This window comes from Sinohyriopsis cumingii, chromosome 14, assembly GCF_028554795.1.
Source record: "Sinohyriopsis cumingii isolate HCF-2022 chromosome 14, ASM2855479v2, whole genome shotgun sequence".
NCBI classification, from domain to species: domain Eukaryota; kingdom Metazoa; phylum Mollusca; class Bivalvia; order Unionida; family Unionidae; genus Sinohyriopsis; species Sinohyriopsis cumingii.
Window position 1 is genome coordinate 8120429 of NC_142974.1, and position 10846 is coordinate 8131274.

General features: G+C 37.0%; 1 non-coding gene across 1 annotated transcript; it reads left to right on the forward strand.

Moving 5' to 3' along the window:
- The first annotated feature begins 968 nt into the window (after positions 1 to 968).
- Positions 969 to 1041, forward strand: Trnar-ccu (transfer RNA arginine (anticodon CCU)). Its single transcript has one exon. It is a non-coding gene; the product is annotated as a tRNA-Arg (tRNA).
- The last annotated feature ends 9805 nt before the right edge of the window (positions 1042 to 10846 follow it).

Genomic DNA, 10846 nt, shown 5'->3' on the forward strand with positions numbered 1-10846 from the left:
TCTAGGCACTGTCAGATTTGCACACTCTCCCCCTGAAGAAAAAACCCCCGAATAAAACAGTAAAGAAGACAAATAAACAAAGCCTTTGAACCTGGTCCATCAAAGACTATTACACTTATAAATAATAGCAAAATTTAACTACTTGTACAGCTTTTTTTCTCTCGCTTTTTTTTTACTTCCCCCCACCCCGATTTGTGCTGTCTTAATCGTTTGCCTTGTCTACTTAGCGGGAAATACGCCACTGTTAATATTTAATAAGAAATAGCATAATAAAAGTGCCAACATGCCTCCACTACAAGAAAACTCTATAAGAAAATGGACACACAATACTAATAGAATTAAGAAAAATAATTAAAACGCATTAGTTCAGATCATCTATATCTCCGGATTCAAACCGAATTTAATGGCTGGGTCTATCGTTTACCGCGTAATTATTTTTATGATTAAAGCGAATAAAAAAATGAAGGTGAATAGCAATGCAAAAATAGCTTAAATTCCTTGAAAATTAAATATGGTTTCAACCTATGCATATATAGATCCTTATATGGATTTTTTTTCCTCTTATTCACGAAGCTTTTTTTCTTCTCAAAGTGATACATTCGTTCATAAATAACAACAACAATAATAATAATAATAATAATAATAATAACAACAACAACAACAATAATAATTATAATAATAATACCTTGTTACACTTGCACAATTATGACAGTTAACGGAAGAATGTATATTTGAGTAATGAATTTGTACAACAATGTATATATGAACAAAGTGCATTAATAATAATAATAATAATAATAATAATACCATGTTTCATGCGCATAATATTAACAGTTTGCGCAACAATGTTTATTTGAGTAATGAATTTTTGTAAAGCACACCAATAATAATAATAATAATACCATATTACATACGGAAGAATGTATCTTTGTCCAATGATTTGAATAAATGTACGATAATTTTCTAACGCCTCCGTGGCCCAATGGATAAGGCACCGGCCTCCTAAGCCGGGGATTGCGGGTTCGAGTCCCGCCGGAGGTAGTTTAATTTTGCTACAATATGTACAACGAAACACATTCTGTTGATGCACGTATGTAAGTTTTACTGCACATAAGCACCATAATGACTATATCTTGCAAAATTAATAATATATAGTGACTAAAATTTAACAAAAATTGCACAGAGACATGAGGAAAATAAAAACAACAATATAATAATACAAGGATGTGAAAGGTATATTTAATTATTGATTATGATCAACATAACTGCGATGAACAGTATAATAAATTAATAAAAAATGTATATATATTTAATGTTTATTTAATAAAAGATTATGGTAAAACTAATAAAGGTTGGTTTTACAATTACTTACATACCTTGGATATGCAAAAATGAAATATAATCCTCTATTTCGCTGCCACAACTTGGTAAAAGGTAGATATAATTAAAAATAAAGCGTTTTCATGGTTTTCTAGCTTTTTAAAAGCATTTCTTATTGATTAAGTGGTATTCGTTTTACAACTGCACGAGTCGAAAAGCCAAATGATCCAGAATTCTCCAGAAATGCGAGTCAAACGAGTAATAATAACTCAAGCAAATAAGATACCATTGAGTGAAAAGAAAGAATGAAGTAGATAACAGCGAAGACTATTTTGTGTATTCGAAGGGGACGTCCATTAATTACGGCAACAATTTTTAGGTAATTTTTTACCCCCTCCCCCCTTGTCAACAACTGTCAAATTTTCAGTGACCCCCCTAATAAAATTTTACTCCTCCCCCCAAACTAACAATATTTGATAGGGCTGGCTTTTATGCTAAAAATAGAATTATGGAAATTAAAAGGTCTACAAATAAATTTTAATACATTTTTTTACTTGTTTGACAGATTTCAAAATTGACTATAACAATTTTACAGCACATGCAAATTGGAGGGGGGGGGGGGCATTTGCCTGAAATGAACATGAGGCTGTTATCAAAGTGTACAATATTTGTAAGGCATTAAGGTTACTGCATCTGGTTGAAGAAGTTGTATGCTTGTGTAGGCTACATAATTTGTATTATGTATTATGTTAAAGATGACTGTATAATAGTCAAGCTCTCAAGTTTCCTCGGCTCAGTTAGCTCATGGACTTCAATATATATAGCACCTATACATAGAACATAGATGCTATTTAACAGAAGTCCATGGATATCTATACTATTTAGATGTCTATGGCTCAGTGCAGTCTTTGAATTTAGTAACAGCTTCCCTTAAAAATCTGTCTACAGTCTACAATCTACAATGAATAAAAACAAAATATGATGATGCAAGACTATGACTTCCTTGGCAAGAGCTCAACAAGTTTAGGATTAAACTGGTGGGCTGTTGACGGGTGAGTGTGTGCCATACCAACGTACCGACTAATTTCCTATTTTTTGATTTATTAAATTTATTGTAAAAAATAACATTGTTGACGTCAATTTATCTTGAACTCCCCCCCCCATGTCAACAATTGTCAAACTTCTTCAAACCCCCTCCCCCCTCTATTTTGTTGACATAATTAATGGACGACCCCTATACAGAACTTGTGAGCCTATCATAACAATCAGTGCAGCGAAATGACAGAAGGAATAAAACGATTAACTACGAGCAAGCCAAAGAGGAGGAATTTCGAACACCCATTTTATTCCCCAGCACACACGCAAGTAAAGTACACTTTGTGTCGCTTCAAGTATATTCCCCAGCACACATACAAGATAAGTGCACTTCGTGTCGCTTGGAGTACATTCCCCAGCACACATGCAAGGTAAGTGCACTTTTGTGACGTTTCGAGGACATTCCCCAGTACACTGAAACAATCATTATGATCTACCATCTGCTTCGAAGTGCGCAGAGTTTGTCTAATATTGATAAAAAGTCCATGTCAAATCAAGGTCAAATAGACGAATGACACAAAGTCAAGGCCATCAGTCTTTACCTTGTTGTTCTTGTTTAACGCCATATTTCAGCGCAAGGTAGGCTATACATAGCGGCCGGTATAATTTGAGTGGAAGAACCCGGGAAAGTCCCAGAACCAACTACCAACCCACGGTAAGCTACTGGCAGCTTTCTCACATACCCACGCCGACAGAGTTGAGATGGCAGTGATCGGCAAAGGCGAGCGCTATGGACCAATCGGCCACCCGGAACCCCTCTTTCTATTGTAAATGTTTTACAGCAAACAAGTTTGCCACGTGTTTTCGTTACTTTCAAAATACCCCCGAATCTTGTAAGCATGTTTTCCAATGTTCTAAACTTTTTAAATTTCCCTTAATAGTAAACGCACATAAAAAGCAAAACAATACTGCCTAAATATTGTTATATGTGGAGAAACAAAATAGGCACTATTTAGCTTATTTTCATGTGAAACATCACATTTATTGCCATTTGCATTTATGATGACATTACAAAAAGAAAAGGAATTTTGTACAAATGTTTTCATTTGTCTTAAGGATCAATTACACCCTCTTATACTGGAATTCTATTTATGCAGCATTGCTGAAATACTTGAACAGTACGAGATAAATGTTACTTTTAAATAATTATCTTGCATGTCTTCCAAAGAATAATATTGATTAGAACCAATGTACTCGCTTATAAGCCGAGTTTACCTGCAAACAACAGAGACCATGCTCTGCCGTAGCAAAATGCTCCTGCAGATTAGGATCTATTTAATTTCTTCTACTGATTATTCCTAACAAAATGCACAGACCCAGAACTGCAAGCGCATTATGCGTCGGCTGATCTGGGTCTGTGCAGTTTGCTGTTGGACTCGTCTTACAAGCAAGTACAGACAGTAAACAAAAAGTTACACAATTCTCCCCTTGCAGTAATTATCAAATGTGTACAGTGAACTATTGTGAGAAAGTACATATTTCGTTTTGAGAAAGGATTCAACAAATCTAGGCTAAAATAAACATGGAAATCAAAACTTTGAAACCGGATACACTGGTGACAAAAACAAAAAGCAAGTGGGATTGAGAAGTGTAGGAATTTAAAGCAAAACAGTCATACACACGAATGAGCAGTTCAAGGTTCACCAAAATGTCCCATCCCCGAGCTAAAATTCTTCACCTACAGATAACCTTGCTTAGACACAACGTCATGCTATTTTAAAGGCCGGTTATTTAAAACTCGTGTTTACAAGGAAATTCAAATACACTTGTAAAATTAAAGACTAAACAACTGTACAATACCCAGGTAAATACGTGTAGAACGTATTACAACGTTGTGTTCTCTATCTCTATCTCTCTCAGAGGATTTCTGTGCACCCATGTTTTTATCGCCATTATTTATAAATTCATTGATTCTTTAATTTACGGGATAGTGCATTGTTAACGAAATACGTATTATACTCTGTTCCTTTTAGTATACGTCAAATTAATACAATTCTGTTCTATTCTGTTCTGTAATCAGTGTAGTTAAGTATATCGATGCTTCAAATTAAAGGTAGCCTTTTATTAACCTTACTGTACAATGATCGTGACAGGATGAAAGTACCATTACACTATTTGAATCGTGTAGCTGTTATTGCATCCAGTTATCGACCCTAATGTAATCATGCGTGTTTTTTTTTTTTTTTTTTTATTCTTCTTCATATAGTTTTCCTTTACAGTAATTTTTTTTACTGTCATTCAACCGAAAGAGGCACTAACAACTTAGCATCGAATAAAATAAAATATAGTTCAACTTTTCGACTTTCAGATGATAAAGATCCGACAAGTAAGTTGCAATACACGTTCCAGCCATTTCATTCAAATGCGAGTATTTCTAGAAAATGCAGCATAATCTATGCTGATTATTTGTATATGTTTTAATGAATAAATTGGTGGAAATGTGTCAGACGAACGTTGTTCAAGGTAATTTAAGTACTTCTGTGGAGCCTCTAAGCCGCTTTCGACGTGTCTCTGTGTACAAACTTGTCGGCCTGATGCTTTGTATTATTTACCTGTTGCCACTCAGCGCCATTCAGGGGTAGGTCATACAGATGATTTGTTAGCCTAGCGCTCGGTGACAACCATCAATCGTTAGATTTATTGAACCCAGTCCAGTTATCAGAGACTTTTCATGATAAACGTGACAAACTGACGCATTAGAGTTAGCAGCAGAGATTGTGAACAGACCAAGTTTTCAGGCCGAAAATAAGGTTCATAGAACAATGAAAGATACAAGGTCAATAACGTCAAACCGAAACTTCTAACAGAACGAGACTTCTCTAAGTGGGTTAGCTCATTTTTTGACGTTTCTGTTTTCGTATTCGTTCACTTACCCGTCGGTCACTCACTGTTGGTCGTCACCCTTCTTGCTGCTGTCTGTGACTTACCTAAATCAGTATTATATCAACAATAACCATGGCATCTCACAAATCTAAACTAGCTCGACAGCGACTAGAGTCAGTGATTCTGTCAAACAACAACTACAAGCGCGTCCGGAGTCTCAGGTGGAATTTACAGAAGGTACATAACAGTTATTTAAACTTATTGTCGGACCAACAAAACAAATTATTACAGCAACTGAGGAAGCTCAAAAAGCTCTTGAGACATTGCCTGTTAATATTGCTGGCCGTCTTCAAGCAGCTCAACCAACACCCAGGTAATCTGAAGTTCAACCACAACCTGAACCGCCAAAAGTTAAAACAAAGATAATAGATAAATTTACGCCCGAAGGTATTGCCGCTATCCGTGACCCAAACCAAATAATTAATATTGTCGCGTTTGGATATCGTGATAGAGATAGGTAGGTAAAACACGAATATGTTAAAATTCTAAAAGCTGCAGATTGGGTCAAGGATATATATCAATCGTTGCTCCGCAGGTCAGATCCGAGGAAGATATTAATCAGTTTAACAGTTTTAACCAGACAGTAGGTGAGTATATTGGACGAGCAAAGCAAGAAGGGAAACAAGATGAAAAAGAAATGAAGCAGCAATTTGAAAAGGCAAGAGCAGAAAGGAAATCGACAGCGAAAGCAGGGAAGAAAAAAGCAGACATAATCTCAAGAGGGGAGGAAGATGGAGCAACTGGAAGTGGTCGTGTTACTGGAGGAAGTGGCCTTATTACCTCATGCCCCAATAATGTTCTTGCCAATGTTAAAAGATTAGAAATTTTGATTGCCAGAAAACGAGCCGGTAATAATTCCCCAGAAATCGTTAATGAAGCAGCTGATATTTGTCTCAGATTATTTACAGGCGGTATCATGGACATTAATGTTTATCGGTCCCTCATCGATGAAATCGTTGATGATTACCACAGCGATTGAGGGTATGCAATTATATCAGTGACAATAAAAAAAGATGATCATACATAATGCTCAACGTGGACCAGTAATGGTCAGGATGATAAATTTGCGATTACCTACATGCAAAGCGATCTATGTGGATGAACTCGGTGATGTTGTTCAGGATCTATTTAGAAGGATAGCCCCAAAAGCAATACCGATTGCAATGTAACTGGGAATGAAAACTATTGACGTTGTTCGTGATAAAGCTATTGGTGCTGTTGGTAATGTTGCCAGCAAAGCATTCTTTGCAGTCAAGGATAGACTAACACGATTAATACGAAGACATCAAGAGGTCCGACCGCAGACAGTAAAGTTACCCAGAACTGAAGTTATGCCTGCAAATGTTTAGTAAAATAAATAAATCAGGCTGCGAATAAAAATCTAGCAGAGTTGGCTGGTGTACCCCTAACAAAAAAAGAAAAGAAAAAAAAAATATAACTGCAAGTTTAATAGCAGGATGTGGTCTTCGTGTTAGACGATAACACATATCATAAAATGTTCAAACGTATATCTGATCCCGCATTTGATATGGACGCACCAGTTCCCAAGGATGAATCGGTGCGCGATTATCAATATTATTTTTATGACGCAAGATAACCAAATTAGCGTCAACTACCTGAGCTGCAAGTTTATGATACAAGTAGATATTTCTTACCCGCTGAGTCATTTACTGAAGTAGAAGGTAGACATTTGCAAGAAGATGGTACAGCATATGAATTTTAGATCGACTTGGTTTTGTTAACAATGTTATTATGGCGTTATTTAAAAGCGCCACATATATGCTTGACGGAGGAAATATTGAATCAATTCAGAACGACGTCGACATTGCCATGACGATGCTAGGTCTAGCAAGGTACAGCGATGATTACTCGAGATCAGCTGGTCCATCAATGATGTTTGCAAAGGATACTAATGATTTCCCTGATGGCAATAACGTAACAATAGGTAATGTAAGAAATGCTGCAGGAGATAGAAATACCGAAGCAGTACTATCAATGAACAGAGATTTCTACTTGGGATTCGCATCACGTCGATCAATGTTAAATGATGAAGAATTTTCATGTGTTATTCCACTATCACATATATTTGGATTTTGCAGACATATCAGAAAGGTTATGTTCGGAGCCAAACATACAGTTGTATTTGTTTGAAAAGACAACGACAATGATGATGATTAACAAAACTTTCGTTATGGATGCCAGTAATGACTCCATCGATCGACGAAGAACAATGGTTACTTTCTTTTATGAGTCAGGGCGGTACATCACCGTTATCAGGACTGATAATGACCTCAGACATTATTCAAAGTAATGTTACTGGTTTATTTACTGGTTTATTTACATGGCAGATATCATTACAGCAGGGTGTTTTTGCACCTCGACATATAGTAATTGCATTTCAGGAAAATTTACACGAAAACTCACAAACATGAAATTCAATGGCATTTGACACACTTGGAGTTTCTGAGGTTTCACTGAGAATAAATGGGCATCAGGAACCATACGAAGAAGTATTGCTGAGTTTTGATCGCAATCATGTAGCACGTGTTATCATCTGTTGATGACATTAATGGGGCGTGATCAGAATGTTGATTCTGGTTTGCAAATATCTCGGCGGGATTTTACAACGACGTATCCGATCAATAACTTTTTGTAGGAACGTCTAGATTTATTCAGGCAATCTGTCGTTGATATACACTTCTGAGCTCGTGTAGGACGATCACCACCACAAATAATTGGTCCACCGCTTATTCTTGGTGGTCACAGAGCAATCGCTGTTATACTCAGCGATAAATCAATGTTGCTTGAAGGTGTTAGTGGACGAATGAGAGTTATTGATGCTCCAGTAGAAAACATGTAATTAAATCACTTATGATATCAAAATGTCATATCATTATGCTAGTGTTACTCTAACTCCTGGTCAGATTAAAAAGCTACAATCCATATAAACAAAATCGGGAATAAAAAATATTACTGAAATCAGAACAGGTCGCAGGTGGTCCAAATAAACGATCCTTGACAGAACATCAACTCAAGCACTTCAATGAAGCCAATCAATCAAAGAAAGATATATGACTTGATCTGTCTGCGTGTGCCATTAAAGATGCAGTCAAGACGGGTGGTATATTTCGACTTCTTGTGGCTATAGCAGCGTTGATAGCAGCTGCAGCCTTAGCTGTTGCAAAAGCAGCTGCACTTGGTGCTGTTGGAACTGCTGATGGGATGGCACTAAAGGCAGTAACAGGTCACGGAATCAGGACTTCCAAAACAATGGAAGGGTCTAAGACTGCAAGGAACCCTCATTCGTGGTACGGTCGAGGTCTAAGACTCCCCGGGACACATAATTAGAGGCAAAGCGTCTCCTTCCTATATCCAATTTTGACTTACTTGATGCTGCTAAGCGATTAAACATCCAAACTTCAGGGGTGTTTTTATGCGTGATCAATTACCAAAACAAGCAAACAATTTTGAAACTGGTATCATTATTCTCGATGGAAGCTCTGGTCTAGGTACTAATTGGGTTGCATACGCGATTGATCCACGTGGAGTTGTTTATGTCGATTCGTATGTGTTGGCTCCACCAAAAGAAGTTTTGAAATAGGTCGACGGACTTCAAAACACTCCGATCTGGTATTCAACGTTACCAACACAGACAATAACCGATCCGCCAATATGTGGCCGTGAAGTACGTACTGTACTATACACCGTCTCAAGATACATGACATCCTCAGGGACACCGCCTCATAAATTCGTGCACGAATATACAACGTCGTCCAATGTTATAAACGGGTCTTAGTGAATATACAATGGTAGATATTAAAGGAAGATCTGCTCTGAGTAAGACTCAGGGCAGGCCCCAAGGTGACTTATCCAAATATGCAACTCTTAACGAGGTAAAAAATGAACTCCCTGATCTTTTGAGTCTCACAAATGTGGACCAAAATGGAGTCGTTGTTTTTCAGGATAAACAAGGACGATTAAAGACGTGCAATATCCCGTTGACAGATATTTTTCTGTGAGTTCCATATGCGACTGAAGATAACTGAGCCGTAGTTACTAAAAACGGTAAAATTAAAAACTCGGACGGAGGAATCAGTTTTAACACTTATGGGAGAGATTACTGGACTCATCAGAATAATTGGAGATATTATATATGGCGATCGCAACATGAATGACAATACAATTATTATTGTGAGAGAACCAAAATCATGTGATGACGTGGCAACAAAAAGATACGTCGACAACAACAACAACAACACGATCAGAACTGAGATCAATGATCGTTTACTAACCCTCGGTGATACAATGACTGCTTCTCTCAACATGGCTAATAATAAAATTACTGGTCTTACAGAACCAGAATCAAACGATGATACTGCAACGAAGAAATAAGTCGACAATAGCAACATCCCTATGATGGCATCGTTAATGACAATCAATGATGGATTGACCACGTTTAGATCTGAATATCTAATCATGCAAACCCGTTTACAAATTTTCGAAAAAATAAATGGAATCGTTGAGGATTTCTTTGGAAAGCCAGCAAGTATCGGCATTAAACTCTCCGAAATAAATTAAAAAAAATACCATCCTTGTAGTACATACAGTAGCGACTGGATCAGCATTATGGTCACCACTCGATAAATCCATCAAATATCGTGCTGAGGTTACCGGCATATACAGATGTTCAATACTCTGCACTACCATACTTTCATGGCGTTATCCACTAACTGGGTCCTCTGGATCTATGATAGTGATGTTGGAGCAAAATAACAATGAAACATTTGTGGTGGAACCCGAAGAAAAAGACTTAGGCTTGTTGTACTATTGGTGTCTTGAATTAATCGCTAAACTACCACCTACTTAAAATGGAATGAACTCCCCGATCGACGTTCAACATTTCATATGCGATCAATTGTGTTCCTGGCATACCCAACTGAAAAATTTCATCGATGAGTATACAGTATAACAAAAGGAATACCGCAAACGTGTCGTTGTTACTGATATAATTGTATACTCTGCATCTGCGGTCATCGCTGGACGAGTAACGGTCATCGGCGCATTGTCAACCACATACGTGATAGTACCAGTGATATGAATTGGTATTTCAGTTGCAACTGAAATTGCTTGTATTCTTAATATCATTTCAAAAAGATATCCAAGTGCGTGGTTGATAAATTACACGAGTATACAATAAAGTTGCATACAGCGACGCTAGCATACTCGAAATTATCTTCGTTGATATCATCATGTCTCAGCGATGGAATGATATCAGATCAGAAATTCACAGAAATGATTAAGATTTACTACGAGGCAATGACTGTGTCAGAATCTACGAAAAAGGATATTAGACCTCCTATTTAACAAACAAATAATAATGTCGTCAAACGATCAAAGATCGCCACAATTACTACAAAGATCGTCGCTAATACAACACTGTTAAAAACCACGATGACATGAACAAGCTCAACCAATCTTGAGTTCAGCGTTAGCTTTCCATTTGCGATTCACCCCAAAGGAAATAGAACTAGCACAATTACGAGTGTAT